Source organism: Numida meleagris, chromosome 4 (assembly GCF_002078875.1).
Source record: "Numida meleagris isolate 19003 breed g44 Domestic line chromosome 4, NumMel1.0, whole genome shotgun sequence".
In the NCBI taxonomy this organism is placed as follows: Eukaryota; Metazoa; Chordata; class Aves; order Galliformes; family Numididae; genus Numida; species Numida meleagris.
This window is the reverse complement of record NC_034412.1, coordinates 46,981,129-47,002,304: the sequence shown is the minus strand read 5'-3', so window position 1 is coordinate 47,002,304 and position 21,176 is coordinate 46,981,129. Positions and strand designations below refer to the sequence as shown.

Genomic DNA, 21,176 nt, shown 5'->3' with positions numbered 1-21,176 from the left:
AAGATTCAACAAACCTATGTCAAAAAAATTGAAGAGAGTTGCCATCCTTGAAGAATTTCGTATAGTATGAGCTTGCAAAAATACTACTTTTATTGTTAATGTCATTTTATAAATATCATAACTTTTCACAAGATATAAGTATATATATGAAAAACCTCTGGAGAGCAGCCAAAAAGTTTTCACTCCTATCCTAATTTGAAGTGGGACACTTGCATCAACACTAAAATTGTATTAAGGAGAAACATTTATCAGTCAACCCATTTAATGTCAGAAAAGAATGTATAAATAACAGATCATGTTCTGAGGACCACCAGTTAAACAGTTAGAAGTAGTTTGTGATTGCATATAGTAAAAGGTCTGTAGTTAGGATCAGTTGCAGCAACGCTTTTGTGGAATACTTTTGTGTAAAAATGTGCGTCATGGTTCAGAGAGGAAGAATGATTCCTGCCAGTTATCTTCCTCTGGTTAACAGCAGAATTCAGGATTTTGTATTCAGCTGTTTGCATTAGGAAAAAACTATAAATTAGCTTAAGGCAGTCAAGATTTCAGGGGAGCAGAAAATATAGACCAATGTCCTATCTCGCAACACACACATTATTAAACAGACATTATGTAATTAATATATTAAGAGATGTTCTGAAAACTGTACAAAGACTACATATGTGAGTGAATCGTAAGAGTTACTTCATGTATTAATTAATTCTGTGCTTTGTATATTCTTTGAGTTGAAGATTCTCCTGTTCAGAAGCAAGATAGTGTGTTAAGTAGGGTACGTTTGTGCCATAGAGAGCAGGTAATGAAGAATTCAGCACCTTTGATGAACTTAATGCCAGAATGAACATGCACTTTAATAGACTTAGCATACGTTCTGAAGTTTAACAAAACATCTGTTGTTCAGAGATAACTCATTCTGGAGGAAGTTTGAGTTGAACGGTCTGTCTGGCCACTGAGGTATGATATATCTTCTGTATAACACGATGCTTTCCAGCTACTGTAAGACATACTGTAAGATGCAATTAGTAACTGCAGTAGTCTTGTATAAGGGTAGCATTTCATGAAGAATATTCTTGACTTTTCTGCATTTTCAACACAATATGAGTTAAAAAAAACTGCGTAATGCTGGAATCTTCAGCTGCTCGTCATATTTTCTGGTTGGTATTTATCATTTTAGAACCTACTGTCTTCATCATGAACAGCTGAAAACACAAGGTATTATACAGCTTTTTATCAGGGAATAATTTACCTTACAGAACTCAGCCATTCTTTCTTCGTATGCAGCCTTCACTCATGTTCTCATTTCCAAATTCTTCCCACTTGTGGGGAAAGTTTGTCTAGTCTTACTAAGCAATCAGAACTTGTGCATAGTCACTTATCTTCTGCAAGGGATTGTAGGAGTGATTAAGTTCAAAGATAGTGTTTCACAGAACTTTGTGAAATGAGGTCTTAATCTGTAACAAGGAAAGAGCAGCACTGTTGTTATATTCAAAACCCTTTATATCAAGCTATGCAGTTTTTAAAAATTTCTCCTTTGAATTTTTATATAGCTATGTGTTAAATTCAAACTTGACTATACTAAATAGTCCTTACAAGATAGACTAGCAATTTCAATTCAGCCATATTTCCATTATCTTTTGGAGTTCTTTTCAGTTTTATAACTTTTTTTTTTCCCTGTCAAAAGCAAGCAAAATTTAGAAGAGATCCTGCTAAGTGTGTTGGGATTGTAAAATGCATTTAGAGTCATAGGTTCATACAAGGTAAGGCCAGAAGACATCATTGTAAACCTCCAATCTGGCTTCATAAAGACCTTAGCTGGATTAACTGAACTTCAAAATATCTTGTGTTAGAATGAGCAAACTGGTTCTAAAATTCTGAGGAATAGAAAATCGCTACAGACCTCCACAGATAATGACCTCATTCTTAATACCACTAAAGCATTACTGAGAAGTACTGACTGATCACTTTTATATGGCTGTTAACACGCACAAAATACAGAGGTATCTAATGAATAAACTTTTGTAGGTGTTTGAGAGATGCGTATCACATAAAAATGTTTTTAATGGAAGAAAATCATGAGTTCAAATTAATTGACTTAAAAAATAGCCAGTTTCACTTGATCACACTGTATATTTTTATTGTGAAGAAAATTGATGTTGGAATCTTCATCTCTGAGTGGATTCAGTAGTAAACAAGTTCAGAATTGTAATGGAGTGTAATTTAAAAGGCATAGATATCATTTTTAAACTGTTATATTTCCTTTTTTAATTCTAGAAGTGTTAAAATTAAATCTAGATATTTTCCTACAGAAGCTGCATCCCAGTTCTCAGTGCTTGTTCCCTATGCCAGACAACATGGCTAGCCCAATTTTTACCTCCTAAAATGGTCTGTATTCTGCCAGGACTCCAAGCCAGAAGAAAATGGAATGATAATGGCTATTAATTATCACAATTTTATTGTTAGAGAAAGGCAAGGCTAATTCAAAACCACAGCTACATAAGAGATGATTAGTACAGGGACAATCTCCTTTACCTGAAGTATAAAATTAAGAGCAGTTTTGCTCTTGGTTTTGCCTGTAGACAAGACTTCATCCTCTTATTTCCATAAGTACTACCATGCCTTTTCACTGTATCTCCAATAGTCAGAATATTTACAAGGGTGCAAAAGGTTTTCATTGATAAGATTGTCAACCTTGGCTAGGCTATTGTAAGTTACCTAAAATACTTACTAGAAAAAAAAAAAACCCTTTTATAAACCCAAAGTAAGCAAGCAGTTCTCTAAAGATACCATTCAAGACATTGTCTTGAGAGCAAAAAATGAATGTGAGATGTGAATTTAATTCCACTGTTTATTTTGGCTTACCAAAGCTTAGTTCATATATCCTCTCCAGAAGTAAGTGGTCTGAATGACTCAGTGTTTAAGTAAAGAAGCTTTTGGTGTTTAAACATAAAATCATCTAAACAACCTGTTCTAAGTCCTTGAAAGAAATTATTAAGTAGACCCTTACAACTCTATCGTGCCTTTTTAGCTTGTCCTTGTGAAATTATAAGGTGTGCTGACCCAGAAGCTTGCTGTGCAGATTCAGGCAGGTACCACAGGAAGGAAAGAGAGAGTTGCTCTTAGCTTCTACTTTCTTACACCAGTGAGGTGGTGAATGTTGATATAGGGTTGGGAAAGAGGTCAGAGAAATGAGCTGGATCAGTTCCAAAGGCTTTTGAAGTGTCCTTTTTCTCTAAATAGAAGAGGGAGAGCCTCTCTCATTCTTGTTTTTCCTGGGTTCAAAATTAACTTATTTTTGTTTTGCTCTCTTCCTTCATGAGATCTTTACATTATACATTTTGACTCATGAATAGGGAATCTACTACATTATGTGTAGTGGGGTAATAGTCTTTCATCAACTTGATAGGTAGATAATCTTCATAGTTGCAGTGGAAATTCTTTAATATTCATCTGGTTCCTTTTATAACGGATTCCTTCTTGTTTCATCAGTTTTAATAAGAACTAAAACGTTTGTTCTAATAAATCTAAACACTCCATTACATATAGAAGCTTTTCAGCTCCTAAATTTTTTGCTAGAATTGGATTGCTGAAAGCCTATTTTATTTTACTAGTTATTTAGTCACATCATATTGAAAATAAATGCATTATTTCTTCTCAGCTTTCTTGAGGATAGAGACTATTGACTATTGATCACATACATAAAGAAAGTTGCTTAACCATTGTTAGAAAATGAATTACTAAGTTAATATATGCTTTTTTTATGCCTATATGGCTGTAATGCAATAGAAAGTACAGCAATAATAGCAGAGTGACACAATCCTAGGCTGGAGCAAGTAAGAACAAGGCTGAATACAGCAGCAGATACAGAAACAAAGGAAGAAAATCTGCTTACCTCTAGAAGGCCTCAGGTAGGCAGCGATCTCCAGTGAAATATCTTTGCCTCCACTGCCAACCCTTAAATAAGGTCTGGGAAGGGGTGGATCCTGGCTCCACCCCTTCTGGTCACTCAGGTTCCTTGCATGCACCTGAGCTCCCCTGGGTTGGCGCTGCGTTCCAACCAGGTGCTCAAACACTGGTTCAAGCCGTGACTTAGCATTTCTGCTACGATGGCTTTTTCCTATTTGGTAGCCTTACTACCAAAGAGCAAACACCAAACTTGCTTTATTATACATAAATAATTTCATTACTGCATGGTAAGAGTACCAGGAAATTATACCCTGTCATTTCAAGAAGTTTGTCATCTCAATTATGTAAGAAACAAACGTGTACTATTAAGAAGTAGTTGCTGTTTGTAAAGGCTGCTAGTGCTGGGGGCAATTCTCCTTCTCAAGAAGTCCAGCAATGTCATTACACTATACATGCTAGGTCTACATTGGATAGAATATATCGTAGTAAACAAAATCGAGCATTTACTTCCCTTTCAGGATATCATTGAATTAATCGTTATATTTTAGAATATTATAGAATAATTGCTTTTTTTAAATTGAATTCTGATGTTTCTAGGGAACTTAAATTACACAAAATTTGACTGCTTTTTTTTTTTTTTAAACTTACTTTTCAAGTTACTTTTTTTTTTTTTTTGGCAAAGAGTACTAACGCTAATTGCATAATACGGTCTACAGCTTTGAAAGCATATCCTCACTTTTTTTTTGTTCTTCAGCATTTCTGCAACATCTCTGTCTTTCCCTCTTGTTGGGAAACCACTCGTTCCCAAGGGGTACCCGCTGGCCCGCGTGGGGAAGCTACTTTCACTCACATTGAGTTTGGCATGCTTCCCCACATGGGCCAGCGGGTACCCCTTGGGAAAGAGTGTTTCCCAACACCCTCTCTGTACGTTCACCTACATCACAACTCAAGTATTGCAAACTTTATCTTTTTCTTAATTATTATCTTTTCTTAAATATTCATATTTAAGTTATGCCTCACTGAACGAGAATATGCCTTTGAAGTAGCGTGCTTATTTTTTTATTGGCTCTTAAACAAGGGATTTCTTACTTTGAAATTTTTTATGCACACTGTGTATGAAATGAGTCAGAGGCTGAAAGAAAACATAAAACTTGCAAATAAATATTAGTTCTTAAAAAAAAAAAGTGTAAAGTATAGCTAGACTTAGATACGAGAAATTTAAAGTAAGGTAGAATTTATAAAATCTGTCTTTTGTCACCACTGGTATTATTGCCACTGCTAAAGCAGACTTTTCTTAAATTAAATAATGTGCAATGCTATTGAAAATCTTTCTTTAAACAGAACAGCTTATTTAGTGAAATAAAGTATGTAACAGAACCTGTGTGAATGATTTGCTACGTATTTTGATCATGGTTATAAATCACATGAAACATTATTTATAGTTCAGTAATGGCCCACTGATTTAAAAAAAAAAATCAGAATGATTTTATCCAAAATAATGTTGTATTAATATTGAAGCTACTTATCCTTTATCTACCTGGCAAGTTTTATGATGTGATATTTGCAACTAAGGTTCATTTCTTAAGACCTCTTAATGGTGTTTTTCATACTTATTTTCCCATGTCTCATTGCTCGTCTAATTACACTGTACTTGCCATGATCTGAAACAGCTCTATACTTACACGAAAAGGTAATCATTTTCTTCGTTGTCTTATGATTTGGCAATTCCAAGTAAGACATACAACAAGACAGTGCTATTAGTGCTTTCTGATCATTGGAAAAATTAGATTTCATTCATTAAAGAAAAAAATCCCCTTCTTTAAAAAAAAATACTGCAAAAAATTTTAGAGTTGAATTTATTTTATTGAGAATGCAGTAATTAGATTTATTCTAGGTTTATTCTAAATATAACTGTTCCTTCGAGGACTAGAATATTTATTGCATGAAAAAGATTTCTTCAGTCAGAAACAAGAAAATTTCCACAAGTACACGTATAAAGAAGGATGAATGATGTTTTGCTGAAAAACAGACACCGGGAACTTTTCTTTGTACAATGAGATTTGTGGCAGAATATCTCACTGACAACAGAGGCCGATTTCCATATTATAACTATAGAGTCATTTGCATTTCTTAGGCGATGACAAAGGGAAGTATGAAGGGATTTTAGATTCCTCAGTAAAATTCTTCCTTTCCATTATAAACACGTTTTCAGACTTAAGTTGATTACATATGAGCACAGTGCTAAGCAACGTGATCTGAGTAGAAGTCGACATAAAGTTAAACGTAAGCTTAGCTTTATGGACTTGAACAATCCTTTTAAATCATATCCTTTCAGCTTCTACAGGACAGCTCACATGCTCAAAGTTCTGCACATCGTTACATGAGCAGAACATGATCCAGAAAAGCAGCAAACATTTCCTCCTGTAGATGGCATGTGTAAAATAGACTATTACATGAAGTGAGGGAAATTCATTCCAGTCTGTTTTACAGACTAGGAATGAAAAATTCCCTTGCGCACTTTGGTTTTTATCCTGAGTCATATCATTCAGCTGCAGATTAAGAGAGCTGAATTAATTCATTCAAATGTCTCTGTTCCTTTATGTCTCTCTAATTTAATTTTAATTTTTGTTAGGGAAAAGAAATGTTTACAGATAAAATTTAAGAAGAAAATAAGAGATAAACACTCATACTTTCCCCTTCTCCCACAGAACTGTTTATTTATTAAATAAAGTTCGCACACAAAAAAAGTAACTCGGAATATGTGAAGTTAAAGCTGAATGTAATGTTGTGTTGCTTCCTGTGTATAGCATGTAACACAGAACTCTGCTAGCCAGGAACCTGAGTGGCTGCCTAAGAAGTTATTGGATAGGAAGACAGTTTTGTTTAGATGTTCTGAGAGGAAAAGCCTGTGGATTTTGACATTTTTCCCTTTTAGAGGGAGAATTAAATTATTCACTGAGCTCTCAAGGGACTTCTGAGCTGGGATTCCTGGAGTTAAAAGACAAAAGAAAGTACTATGCCCTGCTACAGTTTGCATCTTGAATTTACTTGCGGATCCAAAGTTTACATGTAGAAGTAAATTACTTAAAATCTCAGGCTTGTTTTTTACTTTTTAATTGATTACTAATGTTAAAAAATAATCCTAGGGTAATACAGCTTTCTTTCTGAATGACTTCCATCTATGTCATAAATCTTCCATTCTTCTAATCTTTTTCACTCCGATATATTTTGCACTAGATGTTTCATAAGAAAAGGAACAGAAAATACAAATTCCATCTTTTTAAATAAAACATTTTTCCTTTGTGCCCTATATATGTGCAAAATAATTTATAAAAAAATTTTAAATCCTGAAAGAGCAAAGATGTATTGCTCAGACTGAAAGGAGGTGTGAGACAGGCAATCAAATATTCTAATTTGTGCTTACCTTGCCTGGATGCAGTGGGCATATTTCACTTCTCTGTGGTGCTCTGATCCACTGTTGCTAGGGAGAGAGGATGTGAGGGTAAAATGACTTGATGTACTAAAATTGATTTAAATTACAAAAGTCATTCTCACAATAATCCTTTTAATTGCTCGTAGGAATTATGAAATTAAGAAATATCTTGTGGCATCCCCTCAATTTAAAAATAAAATATTGATTTAACTCATTGAATGATTATTACCTCACAAAAAATCATCTTAGCTTTTTATTTTTATGGGGCAAAAAAAAACCACAATCAAAGAAAAATAAACGGAAAAAAGAAAAACCCTAAACAAGTTGAATGTGTCTAATAAAGAAATATTTCTCTTTTGAATCCATTTCACCGTCTCATTCCTTCTCTTATCAGCTAAACCAGATGAGATTAGTGGTGTCTTGAGTCCTATTAAGCAGAAGAAAGCCTTTGTTTTTTACCTGGTAGCACTCACTTTTCTGTCATTTTGTCTCTTTCTAAGCCTTTGTGTTCAAATTAAACTGCCAGGAAAATACATAAGCCTTTAAAGGGAAGTGGCAAAACAATCTATTGTATGAAGTACAAAAATATTTCCTTTAGCTATAGGACTTAGTTTGTTTCTGTATTCATGAAGTGTTTATGCAATGTTTGCAATTACACACTATTAGGCACATTTAATTAGATGACACATAAAACTATAGGAATAGAGCCCTGCCACAGCAGACGACATATACCATGAGTCAGATGATGACAGGAATTGCAAGGGTGACATTAAACCCAGCCCTGGCTTCCCTGAATTCTGGAGTTTTTCCTCTGTCACATTTTAGAGAATCCTCAATCTAATTACAAATCACAGAACTTGCTAATGATTAGGAGATAAAAAAAAGAGAAGATGTTCTGATCCCTACTCTTTTTTCTTTATTTACACCTTCTGTAGGAACAGTGCCATAATGAAGTAATAATAATTATTCTTCATTCAGGTTCTACCAGATACGTGACACAAAATCAGCCATTCTGTACCTAGAATCTAGATAAACAGTTGTTTTTAGTCCAAAGCATCTGTTTTATTTATCTGAAATTCCATTATTTAAGACAATGCACTCTGCATTTGTATCAAATATATCTCTTTAATGAATGAAAACGAACAAAGAAAGAATTGTATTAAAAACATATAAGTGGACACAGCTGGGATGGGGATGGAAATTCAGCCTGTTCAGTTAGGGCAGGATTCTGTATAAGGGTCACGGATACTACTTAAACAACAGGCCATTAGGGTACTGAATGAAATAATCTCAGCCCTGGAGAGGTAACTATGGACCAGATGCAGCCATGTGCTTCTAAGCACCCAGGAGCGTAGTTATCAGTATAATCACACCTGCTGATTTTGCTTCATTACCACTGTGAAATTTCCTGTGTCTCGTCTCTGTACAAACATAAGACAGTGTTTTAAGTATATTATTCTGACCACAGAAAATTGCCAATTAATATAAGAATAGTTAAGCAATTTAAGCTAGTGAGGCTAGTGCAAAACCACATAAAAATATGGCAGTTGGAATTGATACTGCTAAGGGACACTTGAATGAAGTGAATCTTCCTTCCCAAGGAGGAAGGGTTCATTAACACATACTGAAGGTGTTTGAAAAGCAAGGCCCTGTGATGTGCTCCACCTGGACAAAGGCAAAGCACCTGTCTTTTCTTCCACAAGTGCCCCAAACTGACCTCTTAGTGGAAAAAAAAAAAAGACCCCGAAGGACTTACTACCTGTAGCAAAAAGTTTAAGGTAAATTTTTTTCCCCACAACCAGCCTCCATCAACCTCTCCTTTAAGTGTCTGTCTCCTGAGAAATTCCAACGATTTTAGTTCATTTCGTATGCAGCAAGGACCCCACTTTCTTTTGTCTGGACACAATGGTTGGGATGGCTGTTGGCAAAATATTCACAGTTCCCCCAGGGAGACGAGCTGTCAAATAATAACAAGGCAGCAAGAAACAGCAGGGAACAGGGCCTGGGCTTCTGTGGGAATACAGTTGAATCTGACTTATTTTAAAGGCTGGGGGATCCATCTGAAGAGTATGTGGTTTGTGTTCATCACTGAAGCGGCGTAACCTGACACAGAAGAATATATTAGAATAATTATACAGATGAAGTTTCATCTTTGCTGCTTGAATCAAATGAAAGGGAAGAAGTGTTTTTTTCTTTTCATGATCAAGTCTCATACTTTTTAAACAAGCAAATTTCTGTTGTCCAAAAGAGGCCCGTATGAAGAAAAATGTTGATTAAACCTGGGCAAGATGGAATTAACTGTTTTAAGTGAGTTTTTTTTTATGACACAGGATGGTGCTTAAATATGTCTGAAATTTCTTCTTCGCCATCAAACAACATGATCATGACTACAGGTGTTTTCTGTGTATTTAGAGTGCAAATTTCAGTATATGTGTAAACTAACAGTGCCAAAAGCTAAGTATGAATTTTACCTTAAATGCTTATGAAAATGTTTAGGAGAAATTTTAACAGTGAGTCAAATGAGAAAAAAAAAAAAAAAAAACCTGCCTAAAATAACATAATAATGGTGTGTGTAAATGATGGAACCTTGATTTTTGAATTAGTATAGGCAAGCTTCCTAAAAGCAGGATTATCTCATATGACTCTTAGTGACATGTTATAGAAAGAGTACTGTTAATTGCATTATTTTCAGAAGTTACATGAGGACCCCCCTCCCCTCTCCTCTCCCACGGATTTCATCATCAGTCACGATAGTTGGATTTTAGGAAGATACTAGACAGAGAGAAAACACCTGTGAGAGGACAGTTGCTTAAAATTACTCAAGAATGCATAGATGAAGAAGACGACGACTTAGTAAATCATAAATAAAGAACACAAAGAAGTGAACAGAGCTAAAGGCAAAGCTCAGCAATGTTATTAGCAATATAAATTATATATAAATAGACAAGATCTCCTTTGTTAATATTGCAACATATGTTGACACCAGAACTGGCTTGTGGATTTAATCCTGTCTGAGAAGTAGTAGGATGTTGTATAAAGTACATGAAGACAAACTACTGCTCTAAATATTTTTCATAAAGTGTTTTCTTTGCTTCTTGGCTTTCAGGAGTTCAATAATAAAGAAAACCCAATAGTCCTGAGAAATAAGCAGAAAAAGAAAAACAGCAGATAAAAGAAGTAAGTTATAAGGCTTGGGAAGGAATCCAAAGCAAATAAAAATATTAACATCAAAGAAAAGAAAGAAAATTGGAAAAATACACTAAGGAAATTTAAACAAAAAATGAAGAAGCTGAGAAGATTCTATAAGTAAATGTTACAATAAACAAGAGTACAATTATATATAATAAAATGGAAAATTATTATTTTCCCTTCATCTCAGTGAAGTGATGTTCACATGCCACTAGAACTGTATCTGAAATGTCATTTGTTTTGGTTTGGAGAAATAACATATATTTAACAAGCCTTTGTGAAAAACAGTGCTGTTCTTCCTTTTCCATATCTCCAACTCTTACAGTTCGGGAATTGCAGAGGTAAATGCATAAATCAAGTTGATCAATAAATGAAGTTGTGGAGACAGAATTGCAAATATTGTGAGGAGTCATCAGCTTTGAGTACACTGTATTAACTGATTCTGTTCTTTGAACAGAAGAAAAACAATGATTACCTGAACACTTAATAACTGCATGTTTTTACAGACACAAAATTCTATTTGAATACATTATTGTGTTCCTGCATTGTGTGAATTGTTTGAGTTGGAAGAGACCCTTAAAGAGCAACTGGTCCAACTCTCCTGCAAGGAACAAGGACTCCCACAGCTCCATGAGGTGCTCAGAACCCCTCCAGCCTGACCTTGGCTATCTCCAAGGATGGGACAAATGCTACCTCTCTGTGCAACCTGTGCCAGTGCCTCACTGCCAATTTTTGTAAAAAAATAAACCTTCTTCCTTATATCCAATGTAAATTTCCTGTCCTTTAGCTTGAAATCATTTCCCCTTGTCCTGTCACAACAGACCCTGCTAAAGAGCCCATCCCCTTGCTTCTTACAGCCCCCCTTTAGATATTGAAGGGCTGCTATCAGCCCTCCTGGCACCTGAGGCTTCTCTCAGGAACTTCATCACTGCCAGCCTGAACTATCAGTAAGGGATAATAATCTGAGGGGTGAACCAGATCAAGATGTTTTTCAGTAATGTCCCTGACCAGGGAGGCAGCACATTTCCCTACAGATAGGGTCTGGCCAACATATTGGGCCCTCCATTCCCCTCAGAAGGGAGTTGCCCACGACAATCACCCTTCTTTCCTTTGTGGTGAAGGCAGTCTTGAGGCATAGAGTCAACCACTTTGCCGTTGGCAACACCATGGGTAGACTTTCCACCACATCCTCACTCACCTCTCGCTCAAGTTCCAGAGCCTAAAGCGTACTGTGTAAGGGCACGTTGGAAGGTGAGGTAGGCTGGGAGGGGATTTGCCTGCAGTGCCCAGCAGAGACCTGTTTCTGTTCCTCCCTGTCTCTTAGATCCCTCCTTCTGCCTGACAGAGAGGGGGCAGGGGGTCCACCACTATTTGGGGTGCATCACCCCAGTGACTTTCTTGCAGGTATGGCAGGGTGTTACTCCACCGGTCTATCTCCTGCCCATGCTCCCTGATGCTCCTTGATCTCTCCACCTCCTCCTTGAGCTCTGCCACCATACTGAGCAGATCATCCACCTGCTCATCCCTCACACAGGTGGTATTCCTGCTGCCTTCCAACAGTGGGCTCAGGCGCTCTCTGCAGCCAGAAACATGAACTGTCACATTTTTGAGTAGACACTCCATCTGAGTCACTGCATTCTTTTTGCCAATAGCTTTCTGCCTAGTGGCAGGGGTTCAGTGGTACTGTGTACGGTATTCCGTGCTTCAGTGCAGAATGCTACCATGCCAGAGCTGCCTGATCTTTCAATCTTTTGCTTAGACTCCTTTTGACATATTTTTCTTATTTAGAGATATCTATCTTTTAATTCTTATTTTCTTATTTAAAGGTATCTTTACTGTTATTAGTTCTGTTTTCTTTTTTTATAAAGAAAAACATGTAAGATATTTTCTCAGAAGACATGTAAGGAGGGAATGAAATCAGAATAGACTGTGCAGAAATAAAGTACTTCAACACTTTAGTAGCACAGGAGCCATTTATTTAAAAATCCTTGAGCAGTAGCACTGTTTTAATCTGATTTTTTCTCTCTCTCTCTCTTTGTTTTTTTTTAAATTATTAATGATACCTAGACACCAGGTAAGTTTCTAGATATTTAAAACTATTTAAGAGTTAATTTTTCCTTTTTTTTTCCTCTGCATGTGTTCTGCAAGATGGATTCTGGGGGATAAAAAAGAAGAATATAGTAAGGCAATTTCCTTAAGAAAACAGTCAAGACATAAGATTTTCTAATTAACTCTTCTCCCCTATTTTAGCTTATGCAGATGTAAGTTATCTAATTGCTACTTTATTGGCTCGGTGTAGATTGGTTCTCTTCTAATGGCATCTGTATGTTTTTTGCTTCACTGACATTATAGGACCCATTGCTGTGATCTATATAAGAAAGCTATATTGCCTGAGCTTAAGATAGAAGAAAATTGCGTACTAAAAGCTGAACACACAATCTCTTATTTTTTGCTGTTTAGTGTGAGAACTACAATGTGCAGAGGAGTTCCACAACCTGAGCTCCACAACTTCATCTCCTATAACAGGTTGATTCACCTATCTGTTCATACACACAGTGCTGATGTTACTGGAGCACACAAGTGATTTATTTTGTCCCCAGAAATACGTGCAAATAATCTGACTAATGCAAATATTCTACAACTCAGAATATTCTAATACTTATACTAGTGGTATTAGTCATTACCATGCTTTGCTTTGGCTTATTTTAGCGCTGTCTCTTACTACATTTCAGAATCTGAACATCATAAATAGCTTTCCCAGGCATAGCAGGAAAATAATAATGGAGGACAGAAAAATCTGTATGTGAAGAGGTGGGAAGAAAGCAAGGATATTAACAAGACAACAAATCGAATAACTGTTCGAGAGAAGTATGAAGGGGACAATAGAGAGTAAGGCATACAGCTTTATAAGTGTTACTAAGAATGGGAAACATTGTGTTTCAGCAATAAAACATGCCTAAATTGAAGGCATTTTGAGCTCCTGGCTAGATGGGAGACTAAATGCAAGTACATTTATATTTGATATAGTGTGAAGAATGTATGAGACTGAATGATCTGGGAACCATGTAATGGCAAGATAATGAAACACTGAGTTGAGCAGAAGCCCTTTCCTAAGGAGGGAAGTTAATAAATCCTTCCAAAAAATATGAAGTGATTTACATGGAGAGATGACATGGAAAAGCATAAATAGGGAATTTGAATATGGCAGAATAAGCAGACACCTAGAACCATGGAAGTAAGGAAGCAATATTCAACAAGTCCATGAAAGAGAGTGGGACACAGAAGCTAAAAGAAGTCATGAGGTTCTGAGCAGGCTCCTGTGATGTTATGTGCAGTGTGACCCTATAGGACTATGCAGTAACTTTGCAGCATATTTTAAAGAATTTGCATACAACTCTTAGTATTTACCAGTTACAGTGAATGGCATCAATCTGGACATGGGAAATGCTGATTTTTAAAAGTTTAAGTTTGAAGACATACTTTAATCTGAATGAGCAAGCTGTTAAGGTTTAATGTGTTTACCACATAGATTTATATTATTCTAGTAAAGCTGATACTTCTGCTCTTTAATAATCATCACTGGAAAAACAAGATGTCAGCTTACTGAGAAGCTCGGAATAGTAAACTTGTTTTACTGGTCTTTATACATTATTATTTTTCTTCTGGTTCATTTTCTAATGTGTTTCCCAACTTTTGTTGGCAATCAAACCTGCTATCAGAATTCTTCCAAAGAAAATTATAATTTAAACTGCTGAGTTCAAGGACTCGTAGTACTCAAAGAAAAAGATTGCTTTTGTAAGTGACTGAGTACCTAAGTGAAACTGAAGTATCTGGCAGCTGTAAATACAGTTTATTAAGGCCATATTCTGTTAGGGAAAAATGATAGCTTTTTTATTCCTATGGTTTAATGAGTTAAAATTCATAGAATAAAAATTATCAGAATATTTATAAACATTTGTAAAATGAAAACAAATGTGAAATCTGTCATAGTGAAGTTAGTTTTAAATCCCCAATAGAAATAAGGGATATTAGTGCTGTAGTGATCCTCAGACTTCTTATTTTGAGCATGCAAGAAAAGCATCTTGACATAGACAGAAAAATTCATTTAGGAAGAGACTGAGTGCCAACTTGTGCACAAGAAAATACTGTTCAGTGTTAATGAGCTATCTATTGCCAAATCATTGCTCATCCATCTACGCTTAGGTTAGAATTCACTCAGCCTGACAGCTTTAAACATCTTTTTTTTTTTATCTAAGACAGGATAAGTAAGAATATGGTTAAGACACTGACTAAGTCCACCCCAAACAAACAGCTCCACCCAAAAAAAGGGTTTACTTAAGGAGTGAAGCTGCTTTTATGGCAAGTGTTCTGCCTGTAGTAATAAAATCAAAAAGTACCAGTTAAACGTCAAAGTTCAGATGCATTCCCCTCCTTAGTCATGCGTGTATTGCCATGCACTAAATTAAATAATTACAAGATTTTTGGTTACAGTCTGCCACAGTAGTTGTATCTAGCCATAAAGAAAACAGCCTGGAAAATGGGAGTGCAAAACTTGCAGCTTGAGTGGTGTAGCTTTTGCAGAACAACGCATGTGTAAAAGAAGAAAATATAGTTCTGCTTTAAAGTAAAAAGGAAGCTAATGGGTACATGATACCTAAAAACCTCTTGGAGCAAGGAACATAAGTATCCTGCTTTCCTGTTTGATTTGTGATTTGTTCAGTGAATCAAAACTTTATTTGTAAAGCGGATTTCATCAAGAGAGTAATGACCGATTTAATCATCATTTTCTCATCCTGAATAGAATAACTCAGCATAAACCTGAGATTTGATATATCTACAAAAGAATAGGTGGTAGTGTGTCAACTACAACATTGAATTGCAGCCTCTTAGGAACTTCCTGATTCAGTTTTGGATCTCAGTTTCATGAGACGTCTGGCTCTGCTAATGGAACTTCTGACTGATACCTCAGGCATTCTTGGTAGAAGAAAAACATTAGCTTGTATTATTCAAGTTATCTTGAGGCTAGAGTTCACACTTGAGCTTAAGTTAATGGATTCCCAAAAATGCTTTTCTGTTGTCCTTCCCCCTGAACTTATTAAGGGGCAAGGTATTTATTATCAAGCTTTGGTGTTACAAAGCAGGGAGGAGAGGCTGACACACCAGAAGGTTGTGCTGCCATTCAACAAGACCTAGCAGAGAGGTTACAGAGTTGGGCAGAGAGGTTCAATGAGAGCAAGCATATAGTCTTGCACCTGGGGAGGGATAACTACATGCACCAGTACAGGTTAGGAGCTGACCTGCTGGATAGGAGCTCTGTGGAGAAGGATCTGGGGGACCTGGTGGGCAACAGGTTGGCCATGAGCCACCACGGCCAAAAATCACATTTTGGTCAAAGGAATTACTGTGAAACAGCAGCATTTCCACTATGTGAGTTCACACGTAGGCATACACACAGTGGTTACCCTAAAATATTATCATAGTTCTGAACTTTCTAAAAGCCATCTACAGTAAACACATAAATAATGGTGTGTTTCTCAGCTGACCAACCACTGAGTAACAAGATCAACTATTTCAAAATATAGTTGTAGTAAATACTCCATATGTAACATACGTTCATTTTGGTTATAACTGCATAATTATTAAAAGATTCAAAAAAATGTAAATAGAAGCACATTTGTTCATAATCATTACACAGAAGAAGAAGCAAAATGCATTACTTGATAGAACATCAGTAATCTCCAGAATGAGTAAAATGTAGAAAAATGTTTCACTTTCAAAATCAGTGCTAGGCACAAAATTTGGCCTTGCTTCAATTTTGTATTCTTTCTCTAAATACACAGAACACTATTATTAGGCAGTTACTTACCCCAGGTTCTGTACATCACAGATTCTATGAACTTGTATCAGTCTGTACTGAGTAAAGTACAGTGAGTATGTGTGCGTGGGCAGAATTGTTATTTAATTTTTCACCTCTTTGTTTGTTATACCATTGTTTAATATTGTAGGTTTTTTTTTTTTTTACTGTATTGTGATACCCAACAAAAGAGATTAATAATGTGTATGACAGTATCATTTTAAAGAAAAGCAGAAATTAGACAGTTTTCATTGTACAGTCAAATGGAATTTTCTGTAGAATAAGATATTTATCAATAGGTGATTTATTCTGCTTATTATGTCATTGATCTTCACAGTCTTGCATTTAGGAGCCATTTTTTATAGGTACTTTACCTATAAATGGATTGTTGTAATAGGTGGTTGCGAGGATACGAGATGTAACGAGAAAGGCCCCTCCCTGAAGGAACAAGGACTAGTCGACCAAAGAATGTACCCGTGACGCAGGAAAAATGGCAAACTAAGATGATCCGATAAGCTACCTTTTGATATGTCAATAGATGGAAAATACTGCTTCNGAAGGAACAAGGACTAGTCGACCAAAGAATGTACCCGTGACGCAGGAAAAATGGCAAACTAAGATGATCCGATAAGCTACCTTTTGATATGTCAATAGATGGAAAATACTGCTTCGTGCTTCACTGCTACATGCCTCAGCAAAAATATCCAATCAGCATTAAGGGAGTAAGCTTTAGATGGCAATAGTGGATAACAAGTATTATAAAAGGAGCGCTGCACCTTTGAATAAAAAAAGCTTTTCTTGCTGCTATTGTGTGTGTGTGTGTGTGTGTGAGTGTGTTTTCAAGTGGTGCCAAAACCCAGGAACTTGTGTGTGTGTGTTTTCAAGTGGTGCCAAAACCCGGGAACGTGTGTGTGTGTTTTCAAGTGGTGCCGAAACCCAGGAACGTGTGTGTGTGTTTTCAAGTGGCACCGAAACCCGGGAACGTGTGTGTGTGTTTTCAAGTGGTGCCGAAACCCGGGAACGTGTGTGTGTGTTTTCAAGTGGTGCCGAAACCCGGGAACGTGTGTGTGTGTTTTCAAGTGGTGCCGAAACCCGGGAACGAGTGAGTGTGTTTAGATATTTTAGATAGACGGCGCGATACCGAGGGGACGGCGGTGCGCCTTTTTGACACGATACCGAGGGGACGGTGGTGCGTCATTTTATTTTTCGGCGTGTAAACCCGAGGGGACGGCGGGGCGCCGCTTTATTTTCAGCGTGTAAACCCAAGGGGATGGCAGGGCGCTGACCATGGATTCTGTAATTAAGGTATTGTGGCAATTCTGTAAAGATTACTGCGGCAAGAATATGCCTTCTAAGAAGGAAATCACTGCGGTACTTTCTCGCTTAGAAGGGGAAGGAGAAATAGATACTCCAGGGGATGTACTTAATCATCAGAAGTGGGCTTCTCTCACATCTGCACTGGCGTGACATACGATGAGCACTCAGAAGGCGGCAGAGTTAAAAACCTGGGGATTGATTTTAGGAGCTTTACGGGCAGCCAGGGAGGAGGGAAAAGCAGCTATCGAGGTGCAAAAATTGTTAGGGCTTGATGAGGGAGCCGGGAGCACCTCTGGTGAGCCTGACGATCCGGGGGGGGGAAAAAAGGAGGGGAGATCTGGTTGGGGGAGATATTGTTATCAAGTGCTCGGCAGAGGAACAGGACACCGCGCCCACGAAGATCGCACCCTCCGCGCCCCCTGCAAGCCCTTTACTGAGCAAAGAGCAAGACGAACGTCCCCGGCATCTGGGACGGGATGAAACCCCACCGCCGTAACCGAGCCGGCAGCCGGATCAACTTACATATCCTTCTCTGAAAAGGGCAGTAGCGAACCCCGCTGGGATAAAAACCTGTTCTGCTTGTTCCACTTGTTGCTAGAGTGCCAGGAACGTTACTCAGGCGTGACTTCTTAAATGGTTTGGGTACGCACATTACAAATTTATGATAAGGGCCACTGTCTGCCAGTTGTCTGCTGAATATGCAATCCTGCATAAAAATTTAGGAAGCTTTAAAGACCTTCCTAGGAATATTACTCATTGTCCAGGATCAAAAGGAAATTGTCCTATCGCTATACAAATAGCATTAAACAATAGCGTGAGATTTGGGTGCCCTCCTAAGGGCTTATGGTGGTTGTGTGGTGATGGATATGCAAGAAAGACTTTACCAGAAAGTTGGGGTGGTGCATGTACTGTAGGAGCCCTAGCGCCGATCCTAGATGATGATCCTATGATCGGACAAATCCCCTATCAGGATACCTCCGTACACCCTGGAAGAGGGTAGGGAGGGCATTAAACCCCGTAGTGGAAAAACCCACTAGTTTCCATAGTTTCGTTAGATGGTTCATTCCCTTTCTTGGGGTAAGCGAGCTAGAAAAAGCAATTGTTAATATTTCAGCTACCCTAGAAATGATAGAAAATGCTACAATTGATGCAATTAGGGGCTTACAGACCGAAGTTTCGACTCTTAGTAAGGTGGTGCTACAAAATAGAATGGCATTGGATCTCCTGTCAGCTAAAGAAGGAGGTGTTTGCATAATAATTAATCAATGTTGTTGTGCCTATGTGAACCAGACCCAACGGATAGAAACTGACCTTCAGGCTGTATGGGAACATACCAAAATTTTCCATCAAGTATCGATGGACGATACGTCATCTGGCTTCACAGAGTTATGGAAGAAACTCACGGGCTGGTTGCCTAACTTTACCTGGCTAAAGCAACTCTTTATGGCTTGCATTATTGTAATCATTCTGTTTGTCCTAATATGTATTGCAGTGCGATGTGTGCTATGCTTCTGTGTAACTTCGGGAGAAAGCTATAGTGCATGGAGTAGGCATACACTGAGACAAAAATTGGAGCACGGAAGTAGAATAGTTTAACAGATGAAACAGATTTTTCAAATATCATAGGAATCAGAAATGCAGGAACATGTGTAGGGGTAGTGATTGCGGATCGCGATGTGACGCGGATAATTTTAAGCACGGGGAAGGGGAGATGTTGTAAGAGGCGGTTGCGAGGATACGAGATGTAACGAGAAAGGCCCCTCCCCGAAGGAACAAGGACTAGTCGACCAAAGAATGTACCCGTGACGCAGGAAAAATGGCAAACTAAGATGATCCGATAAGCTACCTTTTGATATGTCAATAGATGGAAAATACTGCTTCATGCTTCACTGCTACATGCCTCAGCAAAAATATCCAATCAGCATTAAGGGAGTAAGCTTTAGATGGCAATAGTGGATAACAAGTATTATAAAAGGAGCGCTGCACCTTTGAATAAAAAAAGCTTTTCTTGCTGCTATTGTGTGTGTGTGTGTGTGTGTGTGTGTGAGTGTGTTTTCAAGTGGTGCCGAAACCCGGGAACGTGTGTGTGTGTGTTTTCAAGTGGTGCCGAAACCTGGGAACGTGTGTGTGTGTTTTCAATGGATAGATGAAATTGAATGAGAATGTCAATTTTGTATGGCAAATAGTCTGACTAATCCTGATAAATTTAAAATAAGATTGATGACACCAGGAAAAAAATAAAATAGAAAATAAGAGTAAAACTGTATTGTCCTCACCCCATTTTTTTTTAGCCTTGTTTATCATGAGTACTCTGATTGCTCATTAGAATTGGTATCATTTATCAAAATAATTGGAAAATGTATTTTGTCAACTGACATCTCATTTTATATTCTTTTGCCTTATTTTATTTTATTGACAAAAGACATAGGAAGAGTTTTTGTCATAATCTGTTAAGGTAATAAATGTTTGAATTATGCTTTTCAGCTCTAAAATATTGACCCTTTCTCTCTAGAAGCCACAGTACTGTTCCATAAAATGAAATAAAATACTGGTCCATTAGCACAGTTTGCAAGGAGGAGACTTTCAGGGCAACTTCCATTTTGTTGTCAGACTGTATGTTAGGTATCTGTTTACAGTTGCACAGGTAGCATTTGAAGAGCAAAAAATTGTAGGCATTGAAAGAAGTAAATTATCTTTGCTCATGTAATTGCATGCTTACTATACTTACCATGAAACTTTATCACAAAGATGAAAAAGTAGAGTTTTCATAGAAGCGTAGAGCATCTCAAGTTGGAAGGGATCCGCAGGGATCATGAAGTCCAACTCCTGGATCCACACAGGACCACCCAGATCTCAGAATGTATTTCTTAGAGCCTTGTCCAAATGAACTCTTGAACTCTTTCCATCTCTTTCAAGTTGTAACAGCATTGTAGCAAAAATACTACTATGTTCTTATCATGGCATTTCTAGCCTTCCAACCAGGAAGATGGGCTCTCTCTCCAATATCCTTGACTTACCTGGATTTCCCAACACTGAGTCTGTTTGGCATATACCCTCTCCTATTGGAACTCCTCTGTTTTCTCTTAATTATGTAAGAGCTCAAGCAGGGGACTGATTTACTTAACAGTCCATCACAGCTAGGAGGATGCAGAAGTCTTGCTTTGAAATCTATGAAATTAGTTGAAACTAGATCTCATATGAATTCATTTATATCCATATTTATCTAAGTATAAGAATGCTTGTTCCATGGGATCGTTCTCAATTTTTCACAGTAAAATCCACTGCAAATTCAAAAGTTTTTTATAATCAAACTTTAACACAATCTAAATGCTACAAGAATGAATTGATGTTTCCAAAAAGTAGCTGAAAAAAATACATTTAAAATTTGTTTTTAAAATATCACTTTTTTTTTCTTTTTCTACTGCTGGAAAAATTACCAAACCAAAACATAAATGTTTTAGAAAGAATCTCAATTCTATTGCA

The 21,176-nt window shown here is 37.1% G+C and overlaps 1 long non-coding RNA gene across 1 annotated transcript in view; it reads right to left on the bottom strand.

Moving 5' to 3' along the window:
• LOC110398985 overlaps positions 1–16,498 on the bottom strand; it is a 43,189-nt gene extending 26,691 nt beyond the window's left edge. The window contains exons 1-3 of the long non-coding RNA XR_002438794.1: positions 16,389–16,498; positions 7,325–7,381; positions 1,244–1,448 (exon numbers count right to left, since the gene is read on the bottom strand). This is a non-coding gene — a long non-coding RNA (uncharacterized LOC110398985). The remainder of the gene's footprint in view (positions 1–1,243; positions 1,449–7,324; positions 7,382–16,388) is intronic.